The sequence below is a fragment of the Micropterus dolomieu genome, linkage group LG11 (assembly GCF_021292245.1).
Source record: "Micropterus dolomieu isolate WLL.071019.BEF.003 ecotype Adirondacks linkage group LG11, ASM2129224v1, whole genome shotgun sequence".
Lineage (NCBI taxonomy): Eukaryota > Metazoa > Chordata > Actinopteri > Centrarchiformes > Centrarchidae > Micropterus > Micropterus dolomieu.
The window spans coordinates 14,922,747-14,946,004 of NC_060160.1; the positions used below are offsets into that span (position 1 = coordinate 14,922,747).

Genomic DNA, 23,258 nt, shown 5'->3' on the forward strand with positions numbered 1-23,258 from the left:
GCCACTGTTTGCTTCATAACGTCCAGTTTAGGTTTATTGCAGGTACAGGTACACAACTTCTCCACCAGTCGCTGTAACTAACATGACTCACATAATATACATCCCAGAGGAAGAGCCTCTACAGTAAAGTTACTTAATTACTGCGGTTTAAAGTGCATTTTTTTTCGTTGGACTAAAGGAAAATCATGATTTCTGGTTTAAACCTGTTTTGTTCAGTTTGCCTCAAAGCAAATAACAAACCTCCTAGAAAAAAGTAAACGCAACAATTTTACTGAAATAGTGTCCTTACTTCAAACCAGAGATTTTCTTTTCATGTGACCACGTGACGTCACATCAGCTTGCTCCTTGCCCACCAGTGTTTTGCTGTCTGCCATTACATTGCTTCGAAAGTGAACAAGGTGGAAAGACAGCTGTGGCCCAGGAAATGTTTAGACAAGGTAAGCATTCAAAATTGTATTGTAATGGGGATGACGTTAAGTGTTTTTCATTCACATTTATGGTTAGTGGCAGGATGGACAAATAAGCTAACTTACTTTACAGACAACTGTGTTTTTGCACATGTTAGCTAAAGTTAGCTAACACAAATGCAAAGTTAATTTTATTGTTAATATTATTCCATTGTAATGTCAGGAAAATATAATGGTGGTGTAACGTTAGTGTGATAAGGCTTGTCTCTGGTGCTTGAATAAACTAATGTTAGTTAGCTCGTTTCTCCCATGCACCACAACAGTCAATTAACATTAACGGTCACTGATGCAAGAGCTGTAATTAATTTATATTTGAATCAGTTGGAATAGAGTCCGTGTGATGTTTGATAGAGCCCATGTGTGAATGGAGCCTGTTAATGTTCAGCAAAACTCAACTCAAATAATCCTTCGGAGTTCATTGCTAACGGCTGTAGAGGTTGGTGCTAGTTGCGAAATGCTCCAGACTGTAAGTTGCATTAACAACCGAAATAAAAAGAAAGAAGCCATTTATTAAAACGTATTTTGACAGATTTGGCGCTTGTTCGCCTGCCTTGTCTCTCCTCCACTGCCGATATGTGTTTGTTTACCTTTACCGCATGTAGCTGTTGAGTCTGAAGCATGACCCCATTTTAATAAACCAATAGCAATTTAACATGTCGGTTTCATGTCTGATGAAATCACCGGTCCAGTTCGGACAACAGTTAGGCTATGTGCCTCTTTACTAGCACACTGTCTAAACAGAGAATCCGTGCAGACTGGCGAAAGAGGGTGGACTGATAGATGACTAATTGTTTTGTATTAATGAAATATTTAATAGTTCAGATACACCCTAACAACAGCTGGGTTATTTCATCTACCGAACCACTGGGTTATGAAATATTTTACCCATTATGGGTTATTTATATGGAATTTGGGTTATTTTGTGCAACTCATGCATTGAGTCAAAATCCATCAACCCAAAATTCATCGTTTGACCCAGCATGTGGGTTGTTTGTGCTTCGAGTACAGAGACACACGCTGACATCTGACGTCATTAACAAAAATTCAAGATGGCGACCCGATGCGAGCGAGACGAATTTGCAAGTAACAGAGCAAAACTGTCAATAACCTATTTAACAAAAGTCGAGAGAACCAAGATTTATTCGCAGCGCTGTGAAAGAAATGTTTTTTGTGTTCATTAACTTCTATTTTACAACCGTGTGTGCTCTCGGAGGACCGCTTCAGGATGAAGAGGCAGTTTGGCGCGTTACTTTCATGCTAACGTTAACGGACGTTAGCATAAAAGTAACGTGACTGAAGCCTTCGCCAGACAGTTGGCAGAGAATGCACTTTGGTCCGGTGAGTAAAAAAGTTTATCACATTTTGGCTCTGTTGTCAGGCGCAGTAACGTTTACAGTAAGGCTAACGCTAGAAGTAAGCTAGCTCACATTGAGGTAACGTTAACTTTGCACTATTGTGAACTGCTGTCACTGTCAGTTAACTCACGTTAGTTTACGTTATATTGTGGAGACAGTCAACCTCTGCGTTTGTTTATAAGCTGTTCCTGAAATAGTGTTGATGCATGGCTAACATTAAAAGTTTAGTTTTACTAGCTGTAAATCTAATGATTCTCCTCAGCCCTTTTATTGCAGAGACTAGTTGCCTCGTCTGAAGTGTCTGTAACGTTAATATTTGTAAAGGAGTATTTTTCCACTGTGGTAATGAAACCTTTTAACTAGTGAAGAACGCTCAGTTTGTATTGAAACTGTTTTATAATTTGTTCATTTTAGAAGATGTTTGTGGTAACGTTACGTTGACATGAGTTGCGTTATTACACAAAAGAGTGTGTGTTATTTAGCGTCTCAAATATTAATGGGATGAACAAAATAACAGAAGCACCTGTCCCTGTGATACAAATTACCAGCAGCACAACAAACTGCAGTTTTCAAAATGATCATACAGTCGAATCAACAACTCTCTGAAACAGTTTCATCCAAAACTGAACATTATCATTTTCATGGAGGATTTATGGCAGGAATGTTGTATTACTGCATTAAGTTTTAGCTAGATGTAACTATTGAACTGCTAACTTACTCTTAGAGACTAAATACATTTCTCACAACATTAAACTATTCCAGTATCACATGTTTGTGAGAAGTGTTTACATGGCCATTATTGTGTAAACTAATAAAAAGTTGGTGTTCATATATTGTGTGCCAATTAAGGACTATAGAGAGTGCTGCTGAAGGGATTTCATCATGTCCATAATCACCTGACTTGCGAAAGCAGCTCTTGTATCGGTGAGTAAGTGAAATGATAAAATATAGTATTTTATGATGATCTTGTTGACTGGACTTATGGGAATTCTTTGTGTTTTATTATTTAAGTATTGAGTGACACCACAGCTATCCAAGGTATGTTTTCAATTTGCACATCTCTGCATAAGAGTTAGTATGTTTTGTTTGAATTATACAAGATTATGTAGACTTGATGCTTTTTATACTGCATAGATTTGAAAGACTTGAGTTAAGGTATTTAAAGGAACATACGGGCATCATTTGAACTTACTAGGATGCTTCCTTATTAAACGAAAATTCCCTTAGTGGTAACAACATTAATCTACATACATTTATGTGTTTGTGTTTGAATGTCTCCAGGTGTTTTCTGAGTTCCATCGTCATCATGACTAATGTTGAAACTATGGAGCTAATTCAACTGTGAGCTTGACACCACAGCTGATTGTCCTGTCCAGGTGGAGGGCCTCACAGGCGGGCAAGACAGCAGAGGCACTGCGGAGATCCTAGGATTTATGACCTCCAGGTGAGTGTAAGATTGATTTTGCCATAGTCACAATGTAGATCACATAATGTGTGTTCATTACAGATTAGGACATCTCTGCAATACAGTTATTCTGAATTTGTGATGATTATGATGACATCTACTTTCAATGGTCATTTCACATTTGCACAGTTGTCATTATTTTTGTTTTTTTGTTTTCCAGTACATGATCACTTTAAAAGTTGTTACAAGCCTATTTTAAATGGCTATTCTTAGGCTGCACTGAACACATAATACAAAACAGAGAATCCTTGCTTTATTTTTTTCTTGTCCAAGAGACCAATGCCATCAATGATTGATCCCTGTAGGGTCTACTGACAGGTGCAGAGGGACAGACAGAGAGAGATGTAGTGTAGACCTCCTCCATACACAGATCCATCCAAAAGTTGTTAACATGGAATCTGGGCTAAAGAGGTTCAAAACGCGGGCAGTGTTTTTTTTTGGCTATAAAACATACTGCTGACAAACCACATGTAAGTGTTTGTCCCTGTATGATACAGCGAGAGAAAAACAAAGAGGTGGTGTGAGCTAACCCTTGTGTGTGTGCAGGGTTGAGGGTTGTGCATTGTGTGTGTGTGTGTGTGTGTGTGTGTGTGTGTGTGTGTGTGTGTGTGTGTAAGAAACAGAAGTGTGTGTGCGTGTGCAAATATCAAAATCACCAAATCTAAAATCGAACACCTACAGAGTGAATAACTAGAATACTGGGGTCCAGCCCTACTGCACTGGCTTCCAAATATCTTTTGTCATGTTGTAAGTCTTGTCTTATAGGTAGTTGCAGCTGGATGGATTTATTATTGTTATTCCTGTTGTTGCTAATAATAGTATTATTATTCTTTTAGAATTACATTGGTATAACTGTTACACTATAAAAACATTTGTATAATGATAATTATTTTGATTATCAATCTAGAAACAACATGATGTACACATGAGACGCATTCTGGCCCTTCGTCCCCTCCCAGTGGACCTGCAAGAGGATGACTGATGATTTCTTCAAGATCCGCAATGTAAGTCCTCAGTATATATATATATATACAATCACGATGCCGGCTCAACGTCACGATGCCGGCTCAACGTCGTGATGTCGTTCAGCCATTGTCTCTAGGCACAAGCCTAATTCATAGTTTTTTTTTTTCCTTTCTAGTCTATCTCAATAAAATGCTCAAATGTGATTTGTACAATAAAACAGTTATTGGTAGCTGTTATCATTCCTGTTGATCCTATTGTAAGAAATTAGGGACAAATGCACACTCCTTTCATGCAAAAATGTCTCCCAAAGTTTAGTTGAAGCTAATATGAGGTTTAAACAGTCTAGAAAGGTTAAGTGGATATTGGGTAATAGTTAAGGTAATTGGGGCAAAGGCATCAAATATAGCCCGACAGTATTCGGGAAAAAGCTGTTCTACAAGCTTACAACTGGTTGGTCACTATCAAAGCATCCTGGGCTTCTAGAACACCTGAGCAGTGCCACATGCTTATTACCTCTGTACCACACCGCATTGATGCAGTAATTTGTTCTAAAACAGGCATCAACAAAGTATTGAGTGCAGAAATTAACATATTTATCAGAAGGTTGACACTTTTGTATTTTAACCCATTTGGACCTGACTCTATGAGGTGGACTCTAAAGAAGTCTTCTAAATCTACAAACCATTTGCGGCCCACCTATCTGACCACCTAACCCAGCTGCCTATCGGCCAGATAGGATAGTCAGATAGGTGGGCCGCACGCATTTTCTCAGCATGTTTATTGTAATGATAGATCATCAATCGATTTATGGCTTTTTAGGTCAATTGAGGTCTGAATCCTTTTTTAAATTGTTTTTGTAATGTGAGCTATATGCCATAACCATCAATGCTTAATCAAAAAAGGTTGAATTACAGATGCACTGAATCTTTTCCAAATTGTAAAGCTAACTAGACTTTATCATAAAACAATCATTTCTCTAGTGAGGACCAAGAAAATGGTCCTCACAATGTCTATATTTTAATTCTACTATTGTAGTCGGTAGACATTTGGTCCTTACTCACTCGCACTCTCTCACTTGCTCTCTTGTATTGTTTCTTTTTTAGCCTGGAACAAACATGGTGGAGTACCTCCATGAGGCCAAGGCATGCAAACCATACCCCCACATCCTGACGCTGGGAAATGATCAGAGTGCATTTGTTTTTCACTATAGACCTGTTGACTGTTGGCCTGTTGAATGTTCAGCCAGTTCATTCGTAATTGTTGTTTTGCTCTAATTGTTTTCCTACCTGAGTGATATGAACTGCACCAGTTCCACTATATTGTTGATATTAATTAATGTAATATAATAAATTTTTCAAAGATTCCATTATCTTGTTTTATTTTTGTATTGTTTAAGTGTTTATTGCATAATATATGCATAAATCTAGCATGTATTCTGTTCTAGGTTTGTAATTTCACAGTTTTATAGCTATGGGTAGTCTATTGCAATATTGCAAATTTTCTTAAATTGTACTGTAATGTGTTTGAATTAATCTGGCTTTTTTATTTTAGTTGAATCAACGCAGAATTGTAATTAATTTGACCCAGCATTTGGGTAGAATATTTAACATCTGTTGGGTTAAAAATGACCAACCCATCTTGCTGGGTCAAATTAACTACTGTTGGACTGGTGCAATAGTGATCCAGCGGTTGGGTTATGAAACAACCCAAGTTGGGTTATTTTTAACCCATCATTTTTCTGTGTGTAGAAGAGAAAGAATTTCATATTCCATTGATTCATCTGTCAGTATAATACAGTATAGTACAAAATCACCAGCATGTCTAAGGTCTAATTAATAATTACAGTCTGTGGTGATTAGTATGGATAGTGCTAACTACCCAACAAAAAAACTAAAATGACAAATCTCACCTTTTCCTTTGTGTTCACAGGTTTGATGTTGTTTCCTGAAATTTTCACAACTTTGGCCTTACTGTGTTATTATTTTAATGTATGTTTAAAATACATATTTAAACATATTTATCTTGTTTTTTTAGTGTGGCTGTTGGTGAACTTTTACAAAAGTTTTATATTTAATAAGCACTGCTTCTGTCCCTCTTATCCATCAAACTGTAGCTCAAGCTTCCAACCAAGCATCCTAGGAACAGCACCACAGAGATCATAATAAAGAAGGGAGGAGTAGACCTGGAATATACTCAATGTTCTTGATCAGGTATGTACCTGCTCAGTACATCAAATGTATTATATCACAAGCATGGTAACATTGTAAGTAGAAGAAATTGTGTTTATTTTGTCAACAAATTTAACTGTGGAGTTAGATTAGTCCTTTTAACTTGTTTTATTTCTAAATCACAGTACTCTAACTCCATAAGCACATAAGTGGTGTGCATTGTGAATTGTTTGCATCAGTGAAGTTGCAAAATTGGACTGCATCATAATGCATTATGTGTGTGTTTGCAATCTCACCTAGAGTCTCGAGGTGAATCAAAAAAGGGACTGTCTGCTGAAATGCCTTATTGTGTGTTGTGGGGAAGATGTGGACACACTTCTCTCTGGTAAGTAGTTTTGCATTAATCACTGAAGCTTTAGACAAGATGAAACACTGCATATTCTAACTTTTAAGCTCATAAACATGGTCTCAGGTCCTATAAAAATACTATATTTGTACATTTGCATGAATCTTGTATATCTGTCCAGTTATCATTGTACCCACATTAGGCTGGTACTCCTTAATGCTTCCGATGTCCCCACAAGTAACACATTCATGTAGCCTAGGTTGGGCTAGCTTGGACCATCTTGGCTTAACATCACTCTGCAACTGTGACAATCAAAGTGATTTGAACTGCCTTTATTGAGGAAGTACTTTGTATTTTAAATGCCATCAGCTTTATTTGCCAAGTATGTGTACATGTATGAAGAATTTGACTCTTGATTGTGCTCAGTGAACTTGTCAGCATTGTGGTCCATCAGGGGACATGTGTTGTCTTCACATTGGAAACATTTTCCCTTGGAAGGACAATCCAAAATGGAAGCTTTCGTATTAGCTGTGTTCCAATATACAATTATAAATAATCCAGTTGTGTTGTCATGAAAAAAACTGCGGGTCTCCGCCCGTGACGATCATTCCTTCCATTGGACTAGTTGACATAGATGCTTCAGACGCATTCACGCCGGGGGCGTTCCCAAAGCATTGATGACGCATCTTCTCGTTCTCTCTCGCAGGGAACTATGGTTAAAGTCGTAACCGGAGACATTCTAGTGACAAGTGTTAGTTCTTAGTGTTTGCGTGTTACCTATACTGTAAATTGTGTTAAGGAAGCAGGGCAATTACCTTAGTGGGGGATTACTGATATCGACCAGACACCTGCAGTTAAGTTTGTTAGATACACTAGGCTTAGAGGGTGCTGCTCAGTTTGTATTTTGTTTCTTACTGGGCAGGTCAGAGTTTTGTTTGATTTCGGAGTAGCGGTGGCTATCTCTCAGTTGGAGAGACCTCTTTAAGTTATATTTGGTTCTTTGATTTAAGCAACATTCACCAGCCCTTTGCTGTTCTGTTTGTAAACCCTGTCAACAATAAACAACTTTTACCAAAAACACTCGTGAACTATGGTTCATGTTGCTTCCCTTTCCCCACGAGCCGGGTCGTAACAGTCCAAAGTAAAAATTATACGTGGATGTTATGGTAAAAAGTAGGTTATGTTGTAAGTCATGGTCTCTATTGTTAAACAATATTTTTACTTTATGTGAATGTATTTTTTAGAAGTAATATTTTGATTGAAATTAAATTTAAAGTTTCAACCAATTTAAAAAATATAGTTTGGGAAAAAGTAATAAATTTAGCTTTAACAAATCACAGTAATTTTTTTAGGTTGGTTCAAAGTATCATTTTAGTATACCGTGTGAAGCTGTCTCCCTGCCTGTCTATAGCCGCTGTCACTCTCTGGGAGGATTGTGCCGATATGCGCCTCGCTGCACTGAATGAACGTTACGTAACGTTACAGAGCCGGTGTTGATCTGCCTCTGAGACGGGAACGGTGAAGTAACAGAGCCTGAACATGTTTGAGTGAAAAGCCACAGCCTGCATGCTGGTGTTCCTGCGTTTATTTAAGGATTTCTGTATGAAAGTGGTTGTGTTTCGGATTATGCTCGCTCATGAGTTCAAGCAAGCACGCGTACGAGCACATGCCTGGTAGCAATCTAGCAAACCGCTAGTGGCCACTGAAAACTACATAATGCCCCTTTAAAGTGACAGTGCTATTAAATACAGAGGACAGTTATCGCTGCAGTAATCCCACCAGAAACTACATAACAATATAACCCACATAGCACTATTTATCTCTGTACCCCTGGTTCACCTGGATACAGATATAATAAGGTACCTAGAGCCTATCTAGAGGGTTCTTAGCCAGTGTTGGGGAATAATGCATCACTGTTATCTGATCTTTTTTTCCACTATTGAGTACTGTAAAGTTGCGCATTGTTCCTTCAAGATTTGGATGGGAGGGTAGTTATAAAATTGTTGTGTTAGCAGGCAAACGTCTCGGGTTACGTATGTAACCCGTGTTCCCCGAGAAGGGGAACGAGACACTGCGTCGGTGACGACACTATGGGAACGCCTCTGGGCATGGCAGGGCTGTACAATGAATGAAACTACTCCAATCCTATTGGTGTTACTAGAACGGTAGTGTGTGACGGCGTAACCGGAGGGGGTACATAAGCACGCCAGCACATAGGACACATTAGCCCTTTCTATGAAGCAAGGCACTCCAGGCGGGGTGAGGTGTGGCGGACCGACGCAGTGTCTCGTTCCCCTTCTCGGGGAACAAGGGTTACATACGTAACCCGAGACGTTCCCCTTCGAGGGAACTCGAACTGCGTCGGTGACAACACTATGGGAACGGGATACCCACTTAGGCCGCGCTGAAACCCCTTCTGCCCCCAGTGTGCAGAACCTGACGGCACGACTAGGAGGAGAGCACACGGGTGCCGGGTGCAGAAGGTCCAGACTGTAAAACCGGATAAAAGTGTGAGGGGTGGCCCAGCCAGCCGCGTCACACAAATCCTGGAGTGATGCCCCTGCGAGGAGGGCCCTAGAAGCCTCCATGCCTCGAGTTGAGTGCGCCCTTACGGCCATAGGTGAAGGCAAACCGCGCACCTGATAGGCCAGGGAAATAGTCTGAACGATCCAGTTGCTGATGGTGTGTTTAGAAGCGGGGAGCCCAGCCTTGGGGGACCCGAACCACACCAGCAACTGGTCTGCTTTCCTCCACCGGGAAGACCTCAGAGTGTAAATACTGAGTGCTCTGACAGGGCAGAGCAGATGAAGTCTCCCGTACCTCCGCCGTCACATGAGGTGGGGGATGAAAAGCCTGCAGCACTGTGGACCCTGCCAATCTGGCCGGAACCTTAGGGACATAACCTGGACAAGGGTGCAGGATGGCCCTGACCCTCCCCGGGGCAAACTCCAGGCATCGGGGAGAAACCGAAAGTGCCTGGAGATCCCCCACCCTCCTCAGAGAGGTGATAGCGAGGTCATCTTAAGGGTCAGGTGATTGGCCTCAGCCGACTCCAGGGGTTCGAAGGGGGCCTCAGCCAGCGCTTCGAGAACCACTGCCAGGTCCCAGGTGGGAACCCTGGAACGAGTCACGGGTCTCATCCTCCGGGCTCCACGAAGGAAGCGCACGACCAGTGGAAGCCTCCCCAAGGGCCCATCACTCAGGATGTATATCACTCTGAGGGACAGCAGTCTCTGCTGGGACCACAGGAGGATCTGATGTGCCAGTTTGTATAATGGGCGCGAGCGCAGACCCCCTGGTGATTCAAATAGGCCACCACTGCTGTATTGTCGGTTCTGACAAGGATGTGGCGACCGCGGAGGGCGGGCAGAAAACTCCTCAGAGCTCTGAAAAGCGCCAACATTTCCACGCAATTTATGTGCCAAGAGAAATGATGCTCCTCCCAGGAGTCTCTTGTGAAGCGGCCGTCCATGACCGCGCCCCATCCCGTGAGTGAGGCGTCTGTCGAAATAATTGTTCGGGGACAACACAGGACCTTGGGACAGGAACCAAGATTTCCTCCATACAGACAGGGAACGAAGGCACCCGCTCGTAACCCGTATCAGACGGAGCGGATTTCCCCTCGGGGAGAATCCCTTGGATTTTAGCCACCACTGCAGGGCTCTCATGTGCAGTAGCTGGGAAGGTATTATACTGGACGCTGCTGCCAGGAGACCCAACACCCTCTGAAAGTGTTTTACAGTGATGGCGCGGCCTAACTGCACTCCGGTCACTGTGGACAAAATGGACTCGATGCGTGCGGGAGGTGGGCCCGCATCGTCGTTGAGTCCCACACATCCCTAGGAACGTAGTCCGTTGGGCGGGTGTCAACACGCTCTTCTTCGCGTTGAGCCGCAGCCCCAAACGCTGAAGGTGGGCAAGGAGGACATCTCGATGCCGAACCGCTAACTCTCGAGACTGGGCCAGGACGAGCCAGTCGTCGATGCAGTTTAGTATGCGGATGCCCTGGAGCCTCAACGGAGCCAGAGCTGCATCCATGCATTTGGTGAACGTGCGGGGAGATAGTGCTAGGCCGAACGGAAGAACCCGATACTGGTAAGCTGTGCCCCCGAAGATGAACCTCAGGAACTTCCTGTGAGAGGGACGGATGGAGATGTGGAAATAAGCGTCTTGCAGATCTATTGTGACAAACCAATCCTCAGATTAGATGTGACTGATGATGGCGGGGATGGTAAGCATCCTGAACCTGAATCTCCTCAGAGATTGGTTCACGGACCGCAGATCCAAAATCGGACACAATCCTCCATCCTTCTTGGGAACCAAGAAGTATCGGCTGTAGAAGCCGGCTTCTCTGACCGGCGGGGAAATGAGTTCTATGGCCCCTTTCTTTAGCAGAGAGCGGACTTCCTCTCCCAACACCTGGCTCTGTTCTGCGTGTACTGCAGTCCCGACCATCCCGCAGAATCTGGGGGGGCGAACCCGGAACTGCAGCCTGTAGCCATCTACTACTGTGCGCAGGACCCACAGAGAAATGTTGGCTTCGCCAAGCGAAAATCGCCAAGGGGACCAGGCCCTCGGGGCTGGTGGCCGGTGTCCCATGGGAATCCCCGGTGGCGCCCTGAAGCGGAGGACTGCCAGGGAAAGCTCGCCGATGAACCACGGTTTGTGAGCCCAGTCGTGTTCCGGCTGCCACCCCTCGGGGCGGACAGATGGGTGAGGGCCTGCCGGTGGCTAGCGCGTCCTGAGCGCTGAAGCGGTGGGAGAAACAACGCCTGTTGCTGGAGCCACCATGAGAGACGGGACCTCGATTGGCCTCTCTCAGGGGAAGGGGGGCAGGGAGGGGGAGGAGGCAGGGGGTGGTGGTGGGTCCCCCTACTCGAAGTCTCAGGACCTCTTCCCCCGGGCCCGCCGAAACTGAATGACAGTCCTTAGATCCGTCTTCCCGCGGGGCTGTGGGCGAGAGCGCCATCTTGCGTCCCAGGTTGGTTGAGGGGGATCCCGTGAAGCGACACTCTGCTTCTGGCTGCGGCGGTATGTGCTGGACGAAGGCTGCGTCCGCCTTTCCTGAGCCGTCGCGGTCCTGGAGTCTGACTGGCGGGGGAGATACCGCTCAAACGCCTCTCCCTGAGTTTTGGCGTGCTGGAACCTGTTGACGACAGCATCCACTGCTTCGCCAAACAGGCCAGTAGGCGAGAGGGGCGCATCCAGGAGAAAAGCCCTCCCTTCCCCTGGATGCCCAAGAGGTTGAGCCACAGATGGCACTCCGTAGCCACCAAAGCCGCCATGGATCGGCCAATGGAACGGGCCGTTTCCTTGGTCACACGGAGAGCTAAGTCCGTCGCTCTACGGAGCCCAGTCAGGTCCTCCTCAGAGGGACCTCCCCCTACGTCACAGTCTCGAAGGAGATCGGCCTGGTATGCCTGCAAGACAGCCATCGTGTGCAGGCTGGCACCAGCTCGACCCGCTGCCATGTAGGCCTTGCCCACCAAATCGGACATTATCCGACACGGCTTGGTGGGGAGCGCCGGCGTCCGGAGGGATGAGGCGAGGTTGGGAGAGAGGTAGCTAGCCAGCGCCTCCTCCACTCGTGGCATCGCTCCGTAGCCGTGCTGTCTGACCGTGGGCCTATGCCACGGGGGGAGCGCATCCGACCATCCTCTAGAAAAAGAGCCGCTCGAGACCTCAGCACCCTCAGGGGCAGGGCCTCGCAATGGTCGCAAGCAGCCCCCTCGAGAGCTGCCTGGGTGTGCCACATCCCCAGGCATGAGACGCACATGCCATGGGTATCACCTTCCGTGATGAAACACTCACATGGAAAGGCACACTGTCGGAATCGCTTCGACATGATCTGCTTTGTCTCGACTTCAGGTAGGATGATGGAGCTTCCAAACATAACCAGAGTGCCTGCTTAATAGAAAGAAGCTAATGTGTCCTATGTGCCGGCGGGCTTATATACCCCCTCCGGTTACGCCGTCACACACTACCGTTCTAGTAACACCAATAGGATTGGAGTAGTTTCATTCATAGTTCAGCCCTACCACGCCCAGAGGCGTTCCCATAGTGTCGTCGCCGACGCAGTTCGAGTTCCCTCGAAGGAGAACTAGCCATTGCTTTCATGGATGTTCATAGGCAACACATGGTCACAGGTCAAGGACCTTTGGGTTCGCTTTTTAACGCCCTGGGGACCCCTTTAGCGTAATTTTTAGGCTACATTCAAACTGCAGGTCAAAGTGACCCAAATCCATATTTTTTGCTCATATGTGACTCAGATCTGAGCTTTTTATGACAGTGTGAACAGGCCAAGTCACATGGAATCTGATCTTTTCCAGTTCGGATTTGGGCCACTTTCATATGTGGTCCAAATCCGATACAGATCCGATCTTTTCAAATGCAACCTAAGTCTGGACACACAGCTCGGAATTGATGTAACTTTGAGGTCACTGTAGACAAGCGGTTGTCACAGTCCTGCTGTAGACGGAGCCGCGGTGAACGAAAAAGCTTGACAAAAGCCATTATCAAACATGTGACTCTCTTTCTTCTCTACCTTGCTATCCCTTTCTTACACCTGAAATCCACCGGACCACAAGCTCCTTTCTGAGTTATGTGCATGAGAAGCATGCGGTTAAGTTAGCAACGCTTAGCAACAACAAATAAAGTAAAGTTAGCAACAATACATATGCAACGTCCAGTTACACTGTCATCATAAAACGCTAGCTTTTTGAAACATTGCCATTTTGAAACTGCACGTTATTAAAGTTGTGAAAAGGCAACAAAAGTATGTGAGCAGGTGAGGCTGCGGAATATCACATCCAGCACCCGGACTATTAGCACTGGCTCCCCCCAGGGGTGTGTGCTCTCCCCCCTGCCAATGAGCGCACCTCAGGAGACCCATCTATCAAACTTTGCCTCATCCAGGACAGTGATAAGTCAGCCTACAGACGGGAAGTTGATCAGCTGGCTCTGGTGCGACCAGAACAACCTTGAGCTTAACACGCTCAAAACTGTTGAGATGATCGTGGACTTCAGGAGGACCCCCCCACACACACACACTCTGCCCCCCATCACCATTCTAGTCCTGTGTCTGCTGTGGAATCCTTCAGGCTTCTTCTGGGTTCTGCTATATCCCAGGACCTAAAGTGGGAGCCCTACACTGACTCCATCATCAACAAGGCCCAGCAGAGGATGTACTTCATGCGCCAGCTCAGGAAGCTCCACCTGCCTAAAGAGCTGCTGATCCACTTCTACACAGCCATCATCCAGCCTGTCCTCTGCACATCCATCACTGTCTGGTTTGGATCTGCCACCAAAAAAGACAGGAGCAGACTACAATGGACAGTCAGGACTGCAGAAAAGATCATCGGTGCCAACCTGCCCTCCATTGAGGACTTTTCCAGAGTCAGGAAACGGGCAGGAAAAATCACTGCAGATCCATCTCACCCCGGACACAACCTGTTCCAGCTTCTCCCCTCTGGTAGGTGCTACAGAGCACTGTATGCCAAAACCAACAGACTCAGGAATAGTTTCTTCCCACAAGCCATCACTCTGATGAACAGCTGACTCTGACTCACAGTGTCAGGAACAATTCCTGTGCAATAACCCTGTAACTCTGCCTCAAATCAGCCACGTGTTGTACTGACTACCACCTAATTTATTCATCATTCTCTCATTCTCTATTTCAGAGCTGTTCATACTGTTCATATTGTCATATTGTATGTTGTATACTGTATACCAAATCCAGCTACCTCAAGTACATAATACCTGCACATAATACTTATTTATTCCAGCATCCATTAATAATAATAATAATAATAATAATAACAATAATTTACTTTTTCATCCTTTGCACTCTGCCCATTGCACTATTGTCTCAATCTGTCTATATTGTTTTTGTTTATATATGTGTTCTCTATACTGTAGCCTGTGTCTGATTTTATTATTATATTGTATAAGTAAGCACATCGTGAGCAATATACAATCCAGAGTCAAATTCCTCGGATGTGTACACATACCTGGTAAAAAAAGCTGATTCTGATTCTGAAGTACTTGGTTATGGTTAGGAAAAGATCATGTTTGGGTTAAAATAACTACATACATCAATTAACACGCAAGTTAACCAACGTCACTTGCGTAACTTACGCAATTCATGTAACTTGCTAACTTAAATAAAAATATTTATTGTTGACTTTTTGTTTCACACGGGACACAAAGTCTGGGTTCTTGCCCTCTATTCACCCCAACCACCTCCATACTCAGTTTTTTCTGTTAAATATCATATAACCACCTTTACCATCAAAACTGAGGCTACAGGGCTTTCCTCTCGGCGTTGAACGCTATAGGGATCCCAAGTGTGTTACAAACTGACGCCAATGGGTCTTCAACATTCGTCCACAGGAGGAGTTGGGGAGTAAGAACGGGTTGTCCTAGGAGGTTGTGAACCCAGTGGCTTCACCGTGAGGACATCTGGTGTGCTGTACAGGCTATTTTACATGGATGTAGCTAGGTATATAGCTAGCTGTGCAAGAATTTGACGTTTCCATTCTTAGTCCTGCCTATTAAGCTCTCACTAGTCAACTGTTTGTCCCACCAAGGGAACTAACGGTCAATGACCACAACCAGATGAACAGGAGTGTGGTAGTGTCAGTCTGGAAACAGACTAAATTTGGCATTCAGCTTCACTAACACAAAATTTAGTTATGTAGATCAAATCATTGTGTCTGGAATTGTTTTCCCACCTAATAATGCAGCTTTATTTGAGTATTGTTTAGGTGGAAAGGATTCTTCATATATTTGTTATATTATTATACATTTGTCGAACAAACAGGCCTTGTGGGACTATTTTAACAAAATGTTCCTCAAATACAAAAGGTTTTCAGTATAATCTTAACCATCTGAAAAGAACACATTTAAACCTTGTTTCCTAAGAGTGTATTTAACTGCAGCAGCACCAATCAAAGTTTAATCAAGGCAGAGAGGTAATGGAGAGCAGCAAGCTGGCGTTCAACCACTGAAGGTTTAAACAACTTAAAGTGGTGTTAACACAATAAAATCTTCATGTTTTTCTAAGTGCGTTCCCTTCCATTCATGGGTGTATTTGCATAATTTTGATCATCTGACTCTGAAAGCACTTTGGCCTGATTGCTGCTTCTTGCTGCATGAGAGCAATGCCGACACTGGATGGGAGGTCAGGGTGCCGTAATGGACGGTCTCCCTCCAGACTAACAGCCCTTCAGTGGGTTACTTGGTGCTCACATTCATCACTGATGAAGTCTCAACATAAGGCCCTTTCACACTTCCGCGCTGCACAGTACCATGTCGTGCCAGCATGGATAGACCAGCCCTTCCATCACACTACAAAATCTCTGAAGGCAAGCCATGCCTGCTTCACAGAATGCCTGAAGCTATGTGGCTTAAAAGTGATCTTAGGAGTGAGCGGGGTCGAATAATTTATGGGGTAAAAAAACAGTCAAAGCCCTAATCAAGGCTCACACAGTAGGAGTCCTGATTTAGGATCAGCAATCACTAGCTCAGCACTCTTCTTGACTCTTAGAATTCAGAGCTTGCAAAACGTATATTGCAATAGTCTACAGATCCACACTGAGCACAATATGTAGTCATTTCAGTGTGTGAGACATTTAATAGTAAATGTATTTTGTTCTGTCCTATACTTGAGGACCTTACTGACCAGCTAGCTGCGGCTGGCCATTGACATTGTCAGGGCTTTCTTCTGGACTGTAGTATAAAATCTACCATAGCTTAAATTTATTCCCTTAACAGTCTTGTGTAATCTTTAGAAATGAAAGAACATCCAAAGATTATTCACCCCAGCAGACTGACAGACCGCTGTGGGATATCAGCTGTAGAAAAGACTTGAAACACAGCAAAGTATTTATTCCTGAAAGCCAGCAGAGAGTTAAGCTGGAGAGGGAGTATACGGAACATTGGGCAGTGCACCACAGTTTAAGACAAACCCCCTGTGCAGAATGGTTTGCAAATTCACTGAGAGTTTCTCTCTCTTCCCTGTCCACAACTGCACTGCTTCCCTGTATCCTCAGTTGAACATATTTGATTCAGCTCGAATTGGTCAGCCCAACGCAAGCCTATCAAAGGTGTGATGGGAAAATATGGACTTTCAGCGGTCTGTAAATCTGCTCTTGCCACCAGTGTAGAGGTCTGGATGTCAGCCCCCATATGGCCCGAGACTGTCTCATGACTTGCTGCAACCGGGAAAGAGCAGAAACACCAGTCCGCAGCCCCAAGGTTTTACTGTAGCACAAGCTTTACGAGTTTACACAGGTGGAGATCCTGGACTCCAGTCCTGTTTGTGTGCACAAAGTATTAAATATTTACAGCAGTTTAGATACCCTACCATTGGAAAATACAGTTTCAAAAGACATTTAGAGAAAGAAGATGGACATAGTAATAACTGTCATTAGTCAGTTATTTGCTTCCAGTTTGGAGGCGGGGGGTTAAATGCGAGGTCTGTCTTGGTATATGACCTGTTAAATTAGATGAGAATGCTGAATGTCTATTTGTACCATAATGTAGACTGAATATGCCAAGCAGTCTTCTGTATTGAAATTAAAACCACATCAAAATTGCTTTGACATGCATTCTTATGGTAATGACAGTTTCCCCCCTTTCTTTTCATTTAGATGGCCGTCTTAATGACTGTCAGCCCTGTAAGTGCAGCAGAAGCATCCAATAAGGCTTCTTTTAGAGCCCAGCGCCATTCAGAGTGAATGAGGGGGAACAAGGGGACCTAGATGAGGAGTAGAGCACTGGTCTGATTCTTCATCAGCTCCACGTGGCTGTTGGGCTGGTAATTACAGACATTATCAGTCATTACTGCAGTCCGCCACAGAGCCTAAGACAGGCAGGGAGGTAAGTCTCTGTGCAGGGGGAGACGGTTGATGGGGGTAGGGGGGTGTATGCACTTTGGTTAAGGACATGGGGACATATAGACAGACTGCACTCAAGGTTGTCCACAGATGATGATGTTGCAGACTGCCAAACACTCATACAACTTAATAATATAATGTACCATACAAGAAGGTCTGTTTTTATATCGATTGTGTGTCTCTTTCTCTGTTTTTCGTATTTCGCCCTTGTTTTTAATCTCTATTATGCCCTTTTTTTTGTATTTCCTTCCCTATCTCACATCTAAATCTCTCCTGAGCTCACTCTCTCTGTCATAGGGTTCCCCTATGACAACGTGTTTCCTCCCCCTCTTTGCCTCACTTTCCTCTTCAATTCCTCAGTTTTTTCTGCCTCTCTCTTTCTCTCTCTCTCTCTCTCTCTCTCTCTCTCTCTCTCTCTCCCTCCCTCCCTATATCAGACTCAATAGTCTCTCTTTCTTTATCTCCCCCACTTTCTCTCTGTCTCTTTGGCTCGCTCTTTGTGTATATCTTCTGTGCTCGCCCGAGATGCAAATGACACAAGAAAGTGATAAAAGTTGCATGTTGGCACCACCGTAATTAAATATTAAAGACTCTCATTTTTTCCCCCTCTTTTTTTCCAAGAGAAGGGATGCCTGTGGATATTGCTTTCACATTACAGCAGAGAGAGCGAGACAGATTTATAGGGGACTTGATTTAGACTCCAAAACTATCAGAATGTATATTTACTCGTAGATTATATCATAAGGGATGATTTAAAATACTGTTAATGCGGAAGCCTTGTTAATTTTAAAGATATGTGTTGACAGACTGTACTGAGAGGGGAAGCGTCATTATTATTATTTATGTTATTGTTCTAGAACATTTCAGGAGCAGAATCACTAACACAACAAACTACATTAAATGTGTGAGTAGTGATGGTAGTGACACATGCCATACTTTATATCCAAGGACTTTTGTTCTGTCGCTTTTAAATATGCTTTTTTTAATTAATGTTTAAAAGTAATCTGACTAATTTATCATATAAACCCATTTTTTTCAGTTGTTGGGTTGTTACATCATCATTACATACGTTATTCTAATGCAAAGTATGACCCACTTTCTGCAGTTGCATTGTTCCTGGACTTAGTCCCACCAACCCCGTTTTCTATTCACTATGTCAAAATGAGGATTAAAAAAAAATATTGCATGCGTGAGTGTGTTCATCTTCTTGTGTTCCTCTCCTTTACTCTTTTGCACACATGCACTGTGTATTTAGGTGTCAGTGTGTGTTTGCATCATCTGTGGGCTTGGTAAGTGTGTGTCATGACTGCACTACATAGGCCTTTCTGCTGTGCTCATCCAGGCACAGCTACAAAAAATAGATGAGGAGGAGGAGGAGAGAGAGGAGGAAGAAGGGGCTTGTTGCTTTTAATTGAATTGTAAATGCGAGTGGAGGGGGATCGGGGTTGCTCCTAGCTGGGACAGACAACAGATGGAAGGCAGGGCCTGCCCTGTAGGGCGAGAGGGGTGAGAGGGGAGATGGGTGGGTGGAGGGCAGATAGATGGATGGATGGGGGAAGGGAGAGGAGAAGGGCCTGGTGCATGAAGATGACTAGGGTCTCTGGCCTGTGTGGAGTCTATGATTCCTCTCACTGCCTCTCTTTCTCTCTCTCAATCTGTCTTTTTATCTCTGTTGCTTCTCCTTCCATCTTTTTGCCTCTTAGAAAACAACTCTGGCTTGCCAAATGTAAGACCTGATATCTAGATACTAATCGATAGCGGTAGCAACACAGCAGCCAATTGGGTTAAATGAGCTCTGCCTACTATGCTCTCCTGTATGGAAAACACATATATTCTTCGATGAAATGTAAATATATAAAATATAAAATGTAAAATAATTGAAATAAAATAAGTAAGCAAGTAACTAAAGTATATAAAACTTCTAGTGTGCTGGTTGTTAATGGTATAATGGTAGGAGGCATTAACAAAGAGTGATTCTATATGTTATATCTAAATAAGAAATCTCACAAGTAACATGGACATGGGTTTGCTGTGTAATATAAATGGAGATTTGCTCAGTGAGAAGAAGAAACAGGGATCAATTGGAAATCCACCCCCCCACCCCCCACCCCCTTCAAAGACAGGAAAATTATCCCAGCCTGCCCTCCTCAGGTGAACAGGGTTAGGGATTCTGTCACTGCACCAAGCGGACGATGTCAGACACTGACACATGCACACACATACGCGCACACACACAACACCACTAGGTCAATACAGGCTTTACCCCTTGACTAGATTAAGGGTATTTGGGTTGTTTGTGCATTTGTGATGATAATAACCCCACATGGGGTGGCTTCTTATTTTATTGAACTGACCAGTTAGATTTGCCAGGCCTTATCCCTGCATTGATTTATTTTGTTTGTTTTTTTTACAATTCCAGGAAAGGAGTGCAGTGTTGCCTCTGCTGTAGAAAAGTAACATCACAATCACACACGCAGCTAGAAATCATGATTTGCATGCATCTGCCACAGGATACATTTGCTGAAGAAAACATTCTTAAGGACAAGAAGTGTACACCCACAAACATATTGTTGGGACGAACAAGTACCTCCTATTCAAATCCCTGCTACTCCCTTGCATATTTTATTTTTTATTAATCATTTTGAGATATAATTCTGTTTTTTCTCTTCTTCCACATCTTGCAGACGATGCCTGTGATGGATACTCCTCATAACTGTCTCTGCAGGCATGATGTCACTGAGCTGCCTTAGTTAATCTCTTTCCTCCCAGACAGCATATTCACAGCCTTGGGGCTAGACCCAGCTCCTACATCTATCTGAAGCCAGCACATGCACTGTTGCTCTCCAATAACTCCACTCAATTGCCCATCATTCCTCCTCCGCCAACCTCTCCCCCCCACACACCTTTCAGAGCACCTCAGTCCACCGCTGCATTTTTATTCTGTTGTTAATCTGCAGACGCGTCTGCCAAATAATTAACCTGGCCGAGTTATTTATTCCCTAGGTGATATTTCCCTACCTTTGTTTGGGAGGCAGAGGGGAGGACAATGCCATTGAAATGTCCTCATGCAGCTGAAGGAGACCAAGGAGGGTGTATGTGTGTGTGTGTGTGTGCGCGCGTGCGTGTGTATGTCCGTGTGTGTGTGTGTGTGTGTGTGTGTGTGTGTGTGTGTGTGCGCGCGCGTGCGTGCGTGTATGGGAGAGGTTGGAGAGGGACTCTTATGAGGGGACACGTGGGCCTGGGTGTAACTCCCTGTGCATTTCCATTGGCAATCACATACAGTACACACATGCTGCACAGGCACACACAGAAAACACACACCCACACACAGCAACTGCTCACTTGCCCACCGTACAGACATGCAGATATGCTAACACACACATAGTCATACACATAAATCGCAACACACCCTCACTCGCTCACATGCAGCCCAGCCAAACCTCGCTCCTCGCTGGGTGTGATTATATCCAGGAGAAAGGTAATGTGTTGCGCCTGAGGTGGGAGGTGGTAGATGGAGGAGACATGAGTGCTTTGGCCTTGAATTTCACCCAGGACTGCCTCCCCATCTCTCCATGCCCGTTTCTCACTCTTAAGGGAGAGTTCACTGTGGGCTGCTAGAAGTGTGGGGCATGGCACAGTGAGCTGAGTGTTCAGGGACCACCTTGTTTCACTGAAATACTTTCCTGACTCTCCTACCCAATAATGAATAAGATAGAGGTAGTCTCTCTCTCTCTGTTACATGTCAGCAGCAAGCCATTTGTGTCAGCGAGCTAAGCCTGATGAGTGAAAGTTTGTAGATGGTGAAAATGTATCTCCTGTTGAAAGCTGGAGTGGGCATAAGAATAGTCTAATGATTTACAGTTTGTTCCTTTACCCTTGACAGAGATTGTAACAACATATCATTTCTATAAAGTGTTTTTTTTACCAAAGTCAAAAGTTCCCACTAAAACGCTGCCAAGTTAGCAATAATAAATATGTGGCATCTGGTTAGACTGTAACACAAAGTTAACGTTGTGAAACAGTCTCAGTTTGGTTTGGTTTAGGCAACAAAAATATTTGGTTAGGTTTGGATTAAAATAAGTAAATTAGAAATGTAAGTTAAGTTATGTACATTAAAAGATGTCTTTTGTAAATTTCATATGTTACAAAAGTTGTATAGTATAACGCCGGACTCAGACCGGCAGCGTGTGCGCCACGTTATGGCTACGCTGCAGCTGCTGGAGCTAATCGCTGCCATTCTAGTCAATGCTTGTGCTCGCACCAGAAGTGCCGCAGCATGTCCCAGAAGCGTCTCTCCGTTCCGCCGCGTGGAGAACAGGCAGCCAGCCTATTTTTGACGGAAGACGTGTCGAGCAGCACAGAGCAGATGACCCAGGCGGTTTTCAAAATAAAATGTTCTGTGCAGACTCCCGATCGTATATCAACAATAAACACAGGCAAAAAAGAAACAATTTAACTCTGTAGCCTAATTAACCATGGTAGAAGCACAAAAGGACAAGGACAACATACCAAATAAACTAAATCTAAACAATTCAGCAAAATCAGGCAGGCAACACGCTCTTATTCTGAAATGCTCCGTGTGGAAGGTGCAACCCTGCAGGGAACGGAAAAGAAACAGTTCACAGACAGCTGTGATCGGTAGCAGAAGCACACAAAATTGACAAATAAACAAGTTAACAACGTGGGGCAGGCTAAACGCTCTGCTGCTAAAACACTTTTGAGACACTTCCAGAGTTGACGTAGGGCTGAGGACGGATCCAAACCACGGCACAAAACTCGACGCACACGCCGCCTGTGTGAGTCTGGAGTAAGTTAAAAAGAATCAGTGTTGACTATTTGTTTCACACAGGAAATGAACGCTTGTCTCCTGGGTGAAAGTCTGGTGTCTGACCCAGTTGTTTCCTCTTATCTGCATCTACCTTCTTCTGGTGTTTTTATAAGCCACTATTGTGGCAAAAAAAGGTGACAGACAGCATGGCCCTAACTTGGGCTCTAACTGGAGATGATTACACAATGTATACCCGAACACCTCTCTTTTTATTCTTTATTTGTTTTGGAGTAAAGGTATGTGTGTGTATTGAAAAATTTTTTGTATCTTCTCTCATTCAATATATAAACTTTTCCAACCAAGCACAACTTTTTACAAAAGATTTTGGCTTTTTTGGCTTGCCATTTCCTCATAGGATTTCTAAAAGCACATTTAAAATGTGTGTAAAACAGGTGGATGAAAACATACCTGCAGTCCAGTAAAGAATTCCCTGCTGTCATTACGCTCTCAACCTACCCCTCATCTCTAACAACAAATGTGAGCCTCACTCACGAATGCTATTGCTTCAGAGTATCTTGAATTAGGCCTTCATGTGCTATCACATGACAAGATGAAAAACACTCTGTGAGATGTGTTTTTTTATACTCAGCCAAGTCCAGACAGGAGAAGGAAACATAGCCAAGACTGATTGGGCAGCTGTTGGAGCCTGTCGACCTTGTGTGTCAGCCTAAGTGTAATTATTTTACACGCATGCCATGTTGACCAGATATACACCACTGTGTTCTATTTATCAGGCCTCCCGAGGTGAAAGCGGGAAGTGCATGC

General features: G+C 43.9%; 2 long non-coding RNA genes across 2 annotated transcripts; both read left to right on the plus strand.

Moving 5' to 3' along the window:
• The first annotated feature begins 3,116 nt into the window (after nucleotides 1-3,116).
• On the plus strand, nucleotides 3,117-5,619 carry LOC123979054. Its single transcript, XR_006827139.1, has 3 exons — nucleotides 3,117-3,266; nucleotides 4,195-4,291; nucleotides 5,357-5,619. It is a non-coding gene; the product is annotated as an uncharacterized LOC123979054 (long non-coding RNA).
• Nucleotides 5,620-6,180: 561 nt separating this feature from the next.
• LOC123979056 lies at nucleotides 6,181-17,635 on the plus strand. Its single transcript, XR_006827141.1, has 4 exons — nucleotides 6,181-6,241; nucleotides 6,367-6,463; nucleotides 6,722-6,806; nucleotides 17,420-17,635. It is a non-coding gene; the product is annotated as an uncharacterized LOC123979056 (long non-coding RNA).
• The last annotated feature ends 5,623 nt before the right edge of the window (nucleotides 17,636-23,258 follow it).